At 39.7% G+C, this 14,563-nt stretch overlaps 1 protein-coding gene across 1 annotated transcript in view; it reads left to right on the top strand.

Annotated features, from left to right (window-relative positions):
- The first annotated feature begins 6,236 nt into the window (after positions 1 to 6,236).
- Positions 6,237 to 14,563, top strand: part of TUBB1 (tubulin beta 1 class VI) — a 32,817-nt gene continuing 24,490 nt past the window's right edge. Inside the window, exons 1-2 of the mRNA XM_072633415.1 lie at positions 6,237 to 6,371; positions 8,653 to 8,707. The gene's annotated coding sequence lies outside the window, so the exon portion shown is untranslated. The remainder of the gene's footprint in view (positions 6,372 to 8,652; positions 8,708 to 14,563) is intronic.

The following is a 14,563-nucleotide window of genomic DNA, read 5'->3' as shown; positions in this document are numbered from 1 at the left end:
ATGCTGTGTATAAGTTCACTTACCTTAGTGTTCTTTCAAGGGACATACACATTGGTAATAACTGAAGAACCTGCTTCCTGGAGACACCGTGGAATGTGTGGAAGTGCTGTGACTAGTTCCAATCTTCTAACCACTTGGTTAGAAGAAGACCTTTTTGATTAACTGTGTAGCCAGATCTGGGGGTACCTTTCAAAAGACCTGACTCAGGTTTAGCCTGCTCTCTTTGCCTTGGCACTCCTGAGTATCTCCTTGCCCACTGCTCACGGCAACACTGGAAGAGGAGAGAAGACTTGGGGCTTTCTCCCTTCTGAGTTTTTTGTGAAAGGATCTGGGTCCTTGGTCTCTGATTTTGTCCTTTTCCATTTTAAGTAAAGGGAATGAAGCCTCTGGTCTTGTGAATTAATTGGGAATGACTGAACAAGTTGTGTGTTCTAAGAAATGATGAGCTCAATGATCTTAGAAAAACATGGAAAGATTTGCATGAAATAATGAAGAGGAAATGAGCAGAACGAAGAAAACACTGTATACAGTAGCAGCAATATTGTTTTAAGAATGACTTGGAGGGAGTAAGTCATTTTGGCTATTATAAATACTCAAGTTATCTATAATGGACATATGAAAAAGATGCTATCTGCATCCAGAGAAAGAATGGATAAGTAGAAATATGTATAGAATAATTTTATATGTATAATATATGTATAATGTATTATATATATATTTGTATCTGATGGTAGCCATCTTTGGATGGGAAGGAAGAAAAAAATGAAATTTATGTGATAATCCTGTTGTATGTATGAAAGGAATACAAAATGTGCATAGAAGATTTGCAATTTCAAGTGCAATCCTCTCTTTTATTGTACTATGTTAGGGAAATGCTTGTTTTATTCCAAAAATTAAAAAAAGTTGGGAGAGTGTTCCAGTATCCAAGCATTCTAGAATCTGGGCTTTGTAACCCATACAACATTGGTGCCCAGAGGAGCTTCTTGAGTGACCTTAGGGTTCTGGCCCTGGGTAACCATGCTGACTTCTCCAGCAGTCGCATTAAATCTAAACATGACCTTTATAAGACCAGTGTTATGCAGGACCTGAGCTACATTTTGATCCCTCAAAGCCATGTAGAATCTAGGGGGAAGTGGCCCCAAGCTTGGAGAGCACCGGGGACAAAAATGCAGTTGGCAGCTCCTGGAAATCCTTTTATTGGAGTCCTTAAGATAGTCCCCTTAGATATTGTGTAGCTTTTCTTCTGAGCTTTTTGGAGAGCCTGCAATGTGTTTTCCTCGTCTCATTCAGTCTGTTCTTAGGTCCCAACGCAGGCATTGCCATCAGCTAGTTATTTTGGAGACGCTGTTAGGATGCCTAGAGGAATATGGGAAGACCAAAATCTTCCAATCATCCAAAGTTCTCCAGGTCCATCTTGGGCCATGTGGAAGTGAGATGACCAAGGCACTCCCCTCTCCCCCCAACCCCCCAGCCCAAACAGGGGTTTAGCTGGAACACTTTCTCCTCTACACTGGTAGGTGAAGCTAGGTAGCAAAGTGGATAGAGCTCTGGGCCTAGAATCAGAAAGACTCAAATCTGGCCTCAGACACTGACTGTGTGACCTTGAGCAAATAATTTCTGTTTGCCTCAGTTTCCTGAGCTGTAAAATGGGGACAATAATAGTACCTGACCCTGAGGGCTGTTTTAAGGATCAACTGAGATAGTATTTGCAAAAGCCTTAGCACAATGCTGGGCACATAGTAGGTACTTAATAAATGCCATTGGTTATTCTCTATACTGCCAGGCACTTGAACCTTTGATTCTAACTGGTTTGGAAATCAAATCTTTCAGAAAATAGACTTGACACTAGAGAATTGTCTGGGTGTTGTTTACAACCAGCATACAATTGAGATTTTTTTACCTTATAAATATATCATGGTGTAGCATCTTATGAGTATGCTATGAGCATCTTATGAGTTACTTTAGGTGGAATGGGTTGATTTGATTGATTTGCCTGATAACCCCCATCCCCACCCCACCCCCATGGTCTATGTTTAACATACTACACTTCCCAGAATATGAATGTAAAAGTTAATTTCAAAGGAAAGCAAACTTCGGAATTCTGATTAATACAATGACCAACCACTCATTCAAGAGAAGTAACTTGAAAATCCTACAGAAAATCAGTTTCAAGGCAGTCAAATTGAGCCAGGGTGCTTGCACTCTTTCCTTAGCTTGGAAGTTGCCCTGCCCCGCAATGAACTTATATACAGGAAAAAAAAGTCGGGAATGTTTTATAAGTTAGTTCTTCTTTTGTTTAATCTTCTCTAGCAGTCAGCTAGTTTTAGTATCAAAATAAGTTAAGCATTAGGAAATGAGATAATACCATCTGATATTAAATCTAGAGAAAGGAAGTTAGAGCAGGGGTGTTCTTGGAGTTTGTCGTAATTCAGTTTGGGTACAAATTAGAGATAAGACTTTCCTACAACTGTATACAGTCTCTCTTTCTCTCTCTCTCTTTCCTCTCTCTCTCTCTCTCTCCCTCTTTGTCTCTGTAGGGATCTTCCCAGATCCTCTCCATTGTGTTTGCTCCCCCCATCAGCCCCCCAGTTCTTGCATCTGAAAATCTAAAAAACAGAACGTAATAAGAACTTCTATCAGTTTGGAGGAGTAACAAGTTTCACTAATGCACACACAGGGAAAGCCCTAGGGGTGGAAGGGGAAGTTCAGATGTGTGTAGACATCTTAAGGGGTTGGGTTGGTTTCAATAAGCTGCTTTTCCTCCCCCTCTGAGGAAACAAGAGGAGAGGAGAATGGGAAAGATATATTCAGAAATGGTGGTAATATAAAAGAATAATGTTTCAACAGAAATTAAATTTGAAAAATAAAGGTAGCACAGGACAGGCCTTCAAGGAGACAAAGAAGGCCAGGACATTGTGGACACACATTAGGGGCTCCAGAAATATATGAGCCTAATGCTGAGTCCAGGGATGACAATATGAGAGTTGGGTCCCTTGTGACTAAAGTGGGTTTGGGGCTAAGTATTGCATCACCTTTTTGAGTAGTGGGGGGAAGCCTTTTTCCATAAGGGGGATTTCTCCTGGGGTCCACAAAGAATGTCTTATGGACCACTGTTGGAGCAATCCATCTGTTACGCCAAAGAGCAGAAAGGTCACTCAGGTGACTGGGCCCTAAGGCAAACTGCCCTCTATGTCATCTGTTAAATGAGGAATTTGGACTAGGCATTCTTTAGGACCAACCCTGTCCAGCCTTAAGATAATGTAAGTTGAAATAGGTGACCTCTCTGGGTGTTTTTGCGGGGAGAGGGGAAAGAAAGAGAGAGAGAAAGAGAAAGAGGAAGGAAGAACCTTTTAAGCAGGTAGTATGTACCAAAGACTGAGCTAAACCAATGGTGGATCTGCCTCAGACACTATGTGACTCCAGACAAGTCACTAAACTTCTGTTTGCCTCAGTTTCCTTGACTGTAAAATGAAAATAATTACAGCACCTACTTTTCAAAGTTGTTATGAGAAACAAATGAGATATTTGTAAAGCAGTTAATCAAGTGCTGGCATGTGATTAAATGCCTATTTTCTATACCTCAAATAGATGAAAGAAAGAGGGAAAGGAACCATTTGTACAAAAATATTTATAAGCAATTTTTGTGATAGTAAAGAATTGGAAACTGACAACATGCTCATCAATTAGGGGACAGTTTTAGAGAAACCCGGGAAGATTTGTATGAACTAATGTGGCATGAGGTAAGCAGAATGAGAACAATTTTTACAAAACAATATTGTAAAGACTGAAAAATTCAGAACTCTAATCAATGTAACAACCAACTGATGAGGTTCAGACTCTGGGAGCCTCCTTGAGCTCCCCTGGAATTTCCTCACTTAACCTGGCTTTTCATACTCAAATTGTGCTCTCTGTTTCTCCTCACAGAATCTGACCTTTCATACACAAATCTGTGATCATTGTCCGTTATCCCTTGATTGCCCTACCTGCTTCCCACCCAAAACCCTCCATTCTGCTATCTCCTGATAGCCTCCAGGTGTTTCCAGCCTTGGACTTCTCCTCAAGACCCTTCCTAAACCCCCCCTCCCATCACCCTGGACTACCAGTCCACCACCACCCCCCCCCCAGATCCCTCCTATACTCTTTTCTGTATTTAAGTCCCACCTTGCCTCCATGAAGGCGCTCAGATCCAATCCAGCTCAGACTCTGTCTAGCTGGGATTGTGTCTGGCCCGCTTGTGAATACCAGCGTCACAAGTGCTTAGGCTCCTTAAGAGGCAACCCAATTAGGCGAATCCTTAATAAACTTTGTTTTCTTTGGCTTTAAGAAGTCGAATTCATTCGAGCATGGCCCGGACCGTCGGTATTTTGGGGTTCCCCTCACCATTAACCTCATCACAACCACAACTTCAGAGAACTCAAGATGAAAATATGCTCATGTACACACATACATATATAGATACAAATAGATAAATGTCATATGTATCTATACATACATCTATCTATGGGGGGGCGGTGTCAGAATTTGTTTTGCTTGATTATACATGTTTGTAACAGATTTTGTTTTTCTTGTTTTCTCAGTGTGGTTGGGGGGAGGTTAGAGGAATAGCTGGTGAGAGGGAGAGAATGGGAACCTGAATATAAAATAAAATTGAATTTTTAAAAACATGAAAGTCTAGGGGAAAAATAGATACCAAAATATTTTGTGATAAATTGATGGACTCAGTGCAGAAATCCCCCAACCACTGGGTAGGCTAATACTAAAAAGTTCATAAGCTCTACACAAGGACCTAGGAAAGCAGATGGTCTCATCTGCTATTGCAACAACTACTAGCTATCCTTGGATAAGAGACCCTACAATTTTGTCTTTTAAGCATTCAGTCTCCTCCCCTTGTCTCCTGTCCTTGAACAGAGAATGCTTTCTTATTCTGATGATAAATCCCACCATTTGCATTCCAAATACTCCTCATTTCTCCCCTGGTTGATTACTCTCTTTCTCTACTCCTTTCTCTCCTATGAAATGCTTTATTTTTTTTATCCCAGGTTGCCACAAAATACAGAGATTGACAGTATATTGTCAGAAGACATGAAAGCGTATGAAAATCAAATTTGTACTCCAGAAATCAAAATTAGCTATTAGTAAAAGCAGATTCCTTAGTATGGCAACAAATCTTTACTTTCAGCATGGTCTCCTATCTTTGACCCACAGTCACTGGACACTTCCTGATGGACATGTCCCTCCCAAGAAATTTAAGAGAACTTCTCAACAGGGGCTCTGTGAAAAATCCAAAGAGGTGAGGGACCAGATCTAGGGTAATAATGATATGTGAAGGGTAAAAGAGAAAGTGGAGAATTACGGAAGCTGAATGGACAGGAATCAACAACTCAATGAATTTGGGGGTGGAAAGAAAAGAGTCAAGGATGGTTGGAGGATTCAAACTGGGGTGACTGGAAGGAAAATGGTGCCCTTTCTAGAAATAGGTAAGTTTAAAGGGTAGATTGTTTTTATCCCTCTCAGGGGGTGAGGAAGAAGATAATGAATTTTGTCTTGAGCTAGTTAAGTTTGAGGAGCTAGTGGGAATCCACCTGGAAATAGTGGGTGATGAGAGCCTGAAGTTAAGGAGAAGGATTGGGTTAAATGGTCAGCTTTGGATATTCCCTGTACAGAAAAGATACTCAAACCCACGGGTGTATATGAAGTCACCAAGAAGAGGCCCCAAACAGAGACTTTGGGAACACCTAAATGCAGAGCACTGGAAATGGATAATGATCTATCAAAGGAAATTAAGGAAAGGTCAGATAGGTCAGAAGAGAACCAGATCAGGGAGAAGGGACAATCCAAAAAGAGGGGTAATCAACACCATCAAAAGTTTCAAATAGATCAAAGGGGATGAGAATTGAGAGGCCACAAAAATCAGATGATCAGATGAGACCTTTGGTAGCCTGGGAAAGAACAATTCCAGTAGAGGGTGGGGTCAGAAGGTTAAGGGGTTAAGAAGCGAGTGGGTGGTGAGGAATTGGTGGTAAAAAGTGCAGGTGACTTTTTTTTAGAAGTTTGTGAAAGAGAGGTATGAGATGGTATCTTGGGCATAGCCCAGGGGCAAGTAAAGTTTTTTTAAACGTGAGGGAGATCTGGGCATCCTTGTAGGCAACAAGAAAAGAACAGAAGAAGTCAATGGATAAGGAAGTATCGGAGAGGAAGGCAAGATAGGAAGGAGTGAGTCAAAGGCAAGCTTCCTGAAGAGAAGGGAGAGGCTGGATCCAGGGCATAAGTAGAGATCTTGGTGTTGTCCAGGAGGAGAGTCATCTCTTCTTCAGAGATTTCAGTAAAGGAGAAGAAAAGAAAAAAAATGCGATGCAAAAGGGTTCTCTGAGGTATGAAGAAGGAAAAAGAGGGAAGTCAGGCAGACAGCCTCTACAGTCAGGGTGAGAGAGTCAGGAAGGAATAGAGGGACTCATGACAAAGACCCAATCAGGAAAAAATAAAAGAATTGGTTGCTGCAGGAAGGGTCTAGTTGGATTTACATAACAAAGCTCAAGGTATCCTACCCTGGACTCCAGGGATGGATTTCAGAGGGTTTATGAATTTGGATGGGGAAAAAAATTACATCTCTTTTTAGTAAACTTTTACTGAATATTAGCTTTTCCTTCAGTTATGAATATAGACAACAAATCGCAGTAGTATTGCCAGTCCCGGTGACCTTCTCACTAATAGAAATTACAGATAATTTCATATCAGAGTTGTTGCAGCTATCTTAAATTACTTTGAAATTACTATATTATATTCATTGCTAAATTTGTGAATATGTCATAGTTTAACAAGCATTTTGATAAGTATGTTTCAATATTATTGGTTTCCTTTGTAATCTTACATGTTGTCTTTAATGCATTTAAAAACATTATTCCAAGTATTCTATAAGTAGGCTTCACCAGACCGCCTGAGGCTCCTATGACCCCAAAAAGGATAAGAATCTATTTGCCAGATAAAGCAAACTATACATTCCTGGCACTCCCAAAGAAGGAAAAATAGCAAAGGGTGGGAATAGAAGACCATAGAACTGGAGCCCCGAGGGACCTTAGGGGACTTCTAATCTAACTGCCTCATTTCACAGATGAGAAAAGAGGGCTTCAGACATTCAGTAGGTCACCTAGGCACAATCAGCATTTGAACCCATGTCTTCTTACTTAAATAAGTCTAGCACACCACACCATACCTAGGATTGGGGTTTTCGCAAGGTATAAACAGTGACAAAACTAGAAGCAAGGACATTAAGGGTAGGGCAGTATAGAGTTGAATTGGTTAGCTATGGGATTGAAAGGTAATTCAATATCTGTCTGCTGAATTACTCATCTTCCTTCCTCTACCCCATCCCTCACCAAGGTTAGTCTAGTTAACAGATTTTACAAGTAAGTCTTATACCCAGAGGAGAGTCATGGGATCAGTAAGATTCACAACCCTTCTTATTTCCTTTATTTCAATATTTCAAAGATCTTTAACTTTGATGTTGTGGGTACTCACCCAACTAAAGGTTGCTCAGGTTAAAACAATCCATCATCCTGTAGCCTTGGGCTAATTGTGAGATAAAAGACAGTTGATCAGTCTTCCTACCTGGTTGCAACTTGTCAGGGTGTGTACTCTGGTGTGCCAGCACAAGACTCCTAACAGAACTCAGGGTTACCTCCCCACAAGGAGGAGTTAAGTAAGACAAAAAATTTCCCTGATTTGATCTTGAGATAACTTAATAGATGTCATTCAAGAAACAGGCTTCTAAGTTTGTCATAGAGTTGTAGAAGGTTAAAAGTGGAAGAGATAGTATAAATCAGTTGCTGATTATACATCAAAGGAGCAGTTTGGGAAAATCTTAACCATTTCCCAGAAGCTAAAGATGGTCAGGTGACCATCTCCAGTGGTCCTGATCTACGTCTGGCCACTGGACCCAGATGGCTCCAGAGGAGAAGGCGAGGCTGGTGACTTTGCACAGCCCTGCCTCACTTAAATCCAATTCACTTTCAAGTCATGGCATCACCTTCCTGATGTCATGGTTCTGCTTTGACAAGGAAGAGCAAACAACAACCAAACAATAACCAGGGAAGAGGTCACTTTTGTTTTGGGGGAAGGTTGCCTTACCTGGAAAATTCTAGGTCTTGGAGTCACTAATTTTATAAACTTAACCAGAGAGAGGATACTTGGGAGTGGCTCCTTTAGAAGGAGTGCTAAGGCCTTACAGAGCCAAGGCTGCAAAATGGTTAGAATCGTATCTATTTACATTGAAGGAAGCATCAAATTACCCAGACGCTGAGGTCTAAGGAAAACCGAGGAAGAGGGAGCCCAGAGTGACTCACTGTGCTGTCCTTGTGACTGATCGAGGGTAATAAAGAAAAATGCTTCCTTTAGGACTTTGGCATGAGTCTCCAGAGGAAACTGTAATCTGAACCTAGGGCTGTTTTTCTTCAGAAAAGCAAATGGCTAGTGTTTTGACCTTTATGAAGCCTGTATAAGTTTGTCAATCTAGAATCATGACGTTACTAAATTGGTTTTATGTACGTGTTACTCAGTTGGGAAGATAGGTCATCTAAAATGCTAATAGATAATATTTAAATAGCCGAAGGTTTGTAAAGCACCACCTTATTTGTTATTCTCATCCCCATTTTATAGATGAAGAAACTGAAGCTGGGAGAGGGCAAATGACTGGCCCAGGATAAGGAAACCAGTAAGTATATGGAGCAGAATTCCAATTCAGATCTTCCTGACTCTAAGGTTCATTCAATCGTTCATTCATGTAATAAATACATTAAGCGTCTCCTACAGTGTGGGCCACTATCCTAAGCATCCAAGAGGGGGTGATTGGAAGATATCACTTCCTGTCCTTCGGAGTTTTACAGTCAGTCTACTGAGAGAAAAGGCACCTTGGTGTATTGACAAATGACTATAACACACAATAACATATTATAAAAACAACAAAATCAAGTGTTATGTGGGGTGGGGAGTAAGAGGAAAGGTGAGAAAAGTGGCATTTGAACTGGGCTTTAAAGAATATATAGGAATTTAATAGGTAAAAGGAGGAAGGAGGGGGTGTTTGTAGGTTTAGTAAACAACATGAGAGACTCAGGAAAGGGCAGTCTATGTTCTGTGTGCAGAAGTAGGCTAATCTACTAGAGCATAAAATATATAGAGGGAAGTAATATGAAAGGCCAGAAAAGTTGGTGAACTGTGGAAGGCCTTAAATGCTAGGCAGAAAAATTTGACCTTTAGTCCATACACAGAAGAAACCTATGAAAAATTTCTGAGCATAGGAATAATATGGTCAGATCTATCAGCATGGAATATTTTTCTGGATGCCTAATGAAGGACAAATTAGAGGAGAGAGAGGAGAGGGGAGGTAGAAGTAACATTAACATGGGAGACTGGTTGAATGGTGATCCCATAGACAGAAATAGTGTACTAGGGCATAAAAACCTCACCATCCAGTACAGAATGGCAGAGGTAGTCAATGTATCCTTTTCAGATCATAACTCAATAAAAATTATATGTAATCAAAGGCAATGTAAAGATAAACCAAAAATTAATTAGAAACTAAACAATCTAATCCTAAAGAATGAGTGGGTTAAACAGTAAATCATAGAAACAATCAACAACCTCATTCAACAGAATGACAATAATCATGGAATACTGCAAAAGCAGTTCTTAGGGGAAGTTTTATATCCTTGAATGCCTACATGAATAAAATAGAGAAAGTGGAGATCAATGAACTGGGCATGCAGCTGAAAAAGCTAGAAAAAGAACAAATTGAAAATCCCCAAGTAAATACTAAATTAGAAATACTGAAAACCAAAGGAGAGATTAATAAAATTGAAATTAACAAAACTATTGAACTAATAAATAAAAAAATTAAATAAACTAATAAATAAAATAAATAAGAGCTGGTTTTATGAAAAACACAATAAAATTGATAAACTTTTGGTCAACTTGATTAAAAAGAAGAAAACCAAATTACCAATATCAAAAATGAAAAGGGTGAACTAACCTCCAATAAGGAGGAAATTAAAACAATAATTAGAAATTACTTATCCCAACTATATGCCCATAAATTCAACAATCTAAATGAGATGGATGGAGGCGGAGCCAAGATGGCAGAGTAGAAAGACACACATACGCTAGCTCCGAACCCATAGCCCATAAAATATCTGTAAAAAAGAACTCCCAACAAATTCTGGAGCAGCAGAGGCCACAGAACAGTGGAGCGAAGGAGATTTCTGTTTCAGAGAGCCCTGAAAACCTCTCGCAAAAGGTCCGTCGCACTGCGGACCTGGAGCTGAGCCCAGCCCTGCCTTAGCCATGTGGCACCCAGAGGAGCTGATCCGAGCAGGCTTCAGGGACAGAATCTCCAGCAGCCACGTGGGTCCCTCCACCCACGGGCCCCAAAAGTTGGTGAGAGGGTCTTCTCAGCTTGCCGAGAAGGGAGTGGGGTGCCCCCATAACTCAGGCTCCCTCAGGAGGCAGCAGCAGAGGTGGGAGCAGACAAGGGCTCCCCAAGCAGGCAGGAGCCTGGATCCATTGTTGAAGGTCTCTGCATAAACCCCCTGAGGGAACTGAGCCGAGTGTGGTGACCCTGCCCCTACCTGAGCACCTGAACTTAATCTCACACTGAATAGCAGCCCTGCCCCCACCAAAAGCCCTGAGGCTGGGAAGCATCATTTGAATCTCAGACCCCAAGCGCTGGCTGGGTGGATCTGGAGGCGAAGTGGGTGTGAAGAGAATATTCAGAAGTCAAGTCACTGGCTGGGAAAATGCCCAGAAAAGGGAAAAAAAATAAGACTATAGAAGGTTACTTTCTTGGTGAACAGGTATTTCCTCCCTTCCTTTCTGATGAGGAAGAACAATGCTTACCATCAGGGAAAGACACAGAAGTCAAGGGCTTCTGTATCCCAGCCCATATCCAATGGGCTCAGGCCATGGAAGAGCTCAAAAAGGATTTTGAAAATCAAGTTAGAAAGGTGGAGGAAAAACTGGGAAGAGAAATGAGAGACATGCAAGTAAAGTATAAAAAGCAGGTCAACACCTTGCTAAAGGAGACCCAAAAAAATGCTGAGGAAAATAACACCTTGAAAAATAGGCTAACTCAATTGGCAAAAGAGGTTCAAAAAGCCAATGAGGAGAAGAATGCTTTCAAAAGCAGAATTAGCCAAATGGAAAAGGACATTAAAAAGCTCACTGAAGAAAACAGTTCTTTAAAAATTAGAATGGAACAGATGGAGACCAATGACTTTATGAGAAACCAAGAAATCACAAAACAAAACCAAAAGAATGAAAAAATGGAAGATAATGTGAAATATCTCATTGGAAAAACAACTGACCTGGAAAAATAGATCCAGGAGAGACAATTTAAAAATTATGGGACTACCTGAAAGCCATGATCAAAAAAAGAGTCTAGACATCATCTTTCATGAAATTATCAAGGAAAACTGCCCTGAGATTCTAGAACCAGAGGGCAAAATAAGTATTCAAGGAATCCACAGAACACCGCATGAAAGAGATCCAAAAAGAGAAACTCCTAGGAACATTGTGGCCAAATTCCAGAGTTTCCAGGTCAAGGAGAAAATATTGCAAGCAGCTAGAAAGAAACAATTCAAGTATTGTGGAAATACAATCAGGATAACACAAGATCTAGCAGCTTCTACATTAAGGGATCAAAGGGCGTGGAATAGGATATTCCAGAAGTCAAAGGAACTAGGACTAAAACCAAGAATCACCTACCCAGCAAACTGAGTATAATACTTCAGGGGAAAAATTGGTCTTTCAATGAAATAGAGGACTTTCAAGCATTCTTGATGAAAAGACCAGAGCTGAAAAGAAAATTTGACTTTCAAACACAAGAATGAAGAGAAGCATGAAAAGGTGAACAGCAAAGAGAAGTCATAAGGGACTTACTAAAGTTAAACTGTTTACATTCCTACATGGAAAGACAATATTTGTAACTCTTGAAACTATTTAGTATCTGGATACTGGGTGGGATTACACACATACACATGCACACGCACACGCACACACACATAGAGACAGAGTGCACAGAGTGAATGGAATAGGATGGGATCATATCTTAAAAAAATGAAATCAAGCAGTGAGAGAGAAATATATTGGGAGGAAAAAGGGAGAAATGGAATGGGGCAAATTATCTCTCATAAAAGAGGCAAGCAAAAGACTTATTAGTGAAGGGAAAAAGAGGGGAGGTGAGAGAAAAACATGAAGTTTACTCTCATCACATTCCACTAAAGGAAGGAATAAAATGAACGCTCATTTTGGTATGAAAACCTATCTTACAATACAGGAAAGTGGGGGAGAAGGGGATAAGCAGGGTGGGGGGGATGATGGAAGGGAGGGCATGGGGAGGAGGGAGGAATTTGAGGTCAACATTCATGGGGAGGGACAGGATCAAAAGAGAGAATAGAAGTAATGGGGGACAGGATAGGATGGAGGGAAATATAATTAGTCTTATACAACATGACTGTTATGGAAGTCATTTGCAAAACTACACAGATATGGCCTATATTGAATTGCTTGCCTTCCAAAGGGAAGGGGTGGGGTGGGAGGGAGGAAGAGAACTTGGAACTCAAAGTTTTAGGAACAACTTTCGAGTACTGTTCTTGCTACTAGGAAATAAGAAATACAGGTAAAGGGGTATAGAAAGTTATTTGGCCCTACAGGACAAAAGAGAAGATGGAGACAAGGGCAGAGAGGGATGATAGAAGAGAAAGCAGATTGGTGATAGGTGCAAGTAGAATGCTTGGTGTTTTGGGGTGGGGGAGGGGACAAAAGGGGAGAAAATTTGGAACCCAAAATTTTGTGAAAATGAATATTAAAAGTTAAATAAAAAATAAATAAATGAGATGGATGAATATTTTAAAAAATATAAATTGCCCAGATTAACAGAAGAGGAAGTTGAATACTTAAATAACCCCATCTCAGAAAAAGAAATTGAACAAGCCATTAGTGAGCTCCCTGGGAAAATATCTCCAGGGCCAGATGGATTTACAAGTGAATTCTATCAAACATTTAAAGAGCAGTTAATTCCAATACTATATAGACTATTTGGGAAAATTGGTGAAGAAGGACTCCTACCAAATTTTTTTATGATACAAATATGGTTCTGATACCTAAACCAGGAAGCACCAAAACAGAGAAAGAAAATTATAGACCAATTTCTTTAATGAATATAGATGTCAAAATTTTAAATAAGAAATTAGCAAAAAGAATACAGCAACTTATCATGAGAATAATACATAATGATCAGGTAGGATTTATACCAGGAATGCAATATTCATTCAATATTATGAAAACTATTAGCATTATTGATCACATCAACAACAAAACTAACAGAAACGACAAGATTATCTCAATAGATGCAGAAAAAGCTTTTGACAAAATACAACACTCATTCCTACTGAAAAAATTGGAGAGCATAGGAATAAATGGAACTTTCCATAAAATAATAAGCAGTATCTACCTAAAACCATCAACAAGCATTATATGCTGTGGGGATAAGCTAGATGTACTTCCAATAAGATCAGGGGTGAAACAAGGATGTCCATTATCACCACTGTTATTCAATATGGTACTAAAAATGTTAGCTTTAGCAATAAGAGAAGGAAAAGAAATTGAAGGAAAAAATTAGGCAAAGAAGAAACTAAGTTATCACTCCTTGCAGATGATATGATGATATACTTAGAGAATCCCAGCAAATCAAGTAAAAAAACTACTTGAAATAATAAATAACTTTGGCAAAGTTGCAAGTAACAAAATAAACCCAGATAAATCATCTGCAATTTTATATATTGCAAACAAAGCCCAACAACAAGAGATAGAAAGAGAAATCCCATTTAAAGCTAGGGTAGACACTATAAAATATCCGGGAGTCTACCTGCCAAAACAAACCCAGGGAATGTATGAACACAATTACCAAACACTTTTCTCACAAATAAAGTCAGATCTAAATAAATGGACAAACATCAACTGCTCATGGGTAGGCTGAGGCAATATAATAAAAATGGCAGTTCTACCTACCTAAATTAATTTACTTATTCAGTGCCATACCAATCATACTACCAGATAATTATCTTTTAGATCTAGAAAGAATAATATCAAAATTCATCTGGAAGAACAAAAGGTCCAGAATATCAAGGGAACTAATGAAAAGAAATGCTAGGGAATGTGGCCTAGTCCTAGCAGATCTCAAATTGTATTATAAAGCAGCAATCATCAAAACCACTTGGTACTGGCTAAGAAACAGAGGGGTAGACCAGTAGAATATGTTAGGTACTCAACACACAGTAGTCAATGAATATAGCAATTTACTGTTTGATAAACCCAAGGACCCCAGCTTCTGGGATAAGAACTCAGTGTCTGACAAAAATTTCTGGGAAAACTAGGTAACAATGTGGCAGAAACTGGGCATAGACCAATCCCTGACACCATACACAAATGTACCAAATGGATACACACATGATCTAGGTGTAAAGATTAATACTATGAACAAATTAGGGGAGCAAAGAATAGTGTATTTGTCAGATTT

Source organism: Notamacropus eugenii, chromosome 1, assembly GCF_028372415.1.
Source record: "Notamacropus eugenii isolate mMacEug1 chromosome 1, mMacEug1.pri_v2, whole genome shotgun sequence".
Taxonomy (NCBI): domain Eukaryota; kingdom Metazoa; phylum Chordata; class Mammalia; order Diprotodontia; family Macropodidae; genus Notamacropus; species Notamacropus eugenii.
Note: the sequence above shows the minus strand (reverse complement) of the source record. Positions and strands in the feature narration are given on the sequence as shown.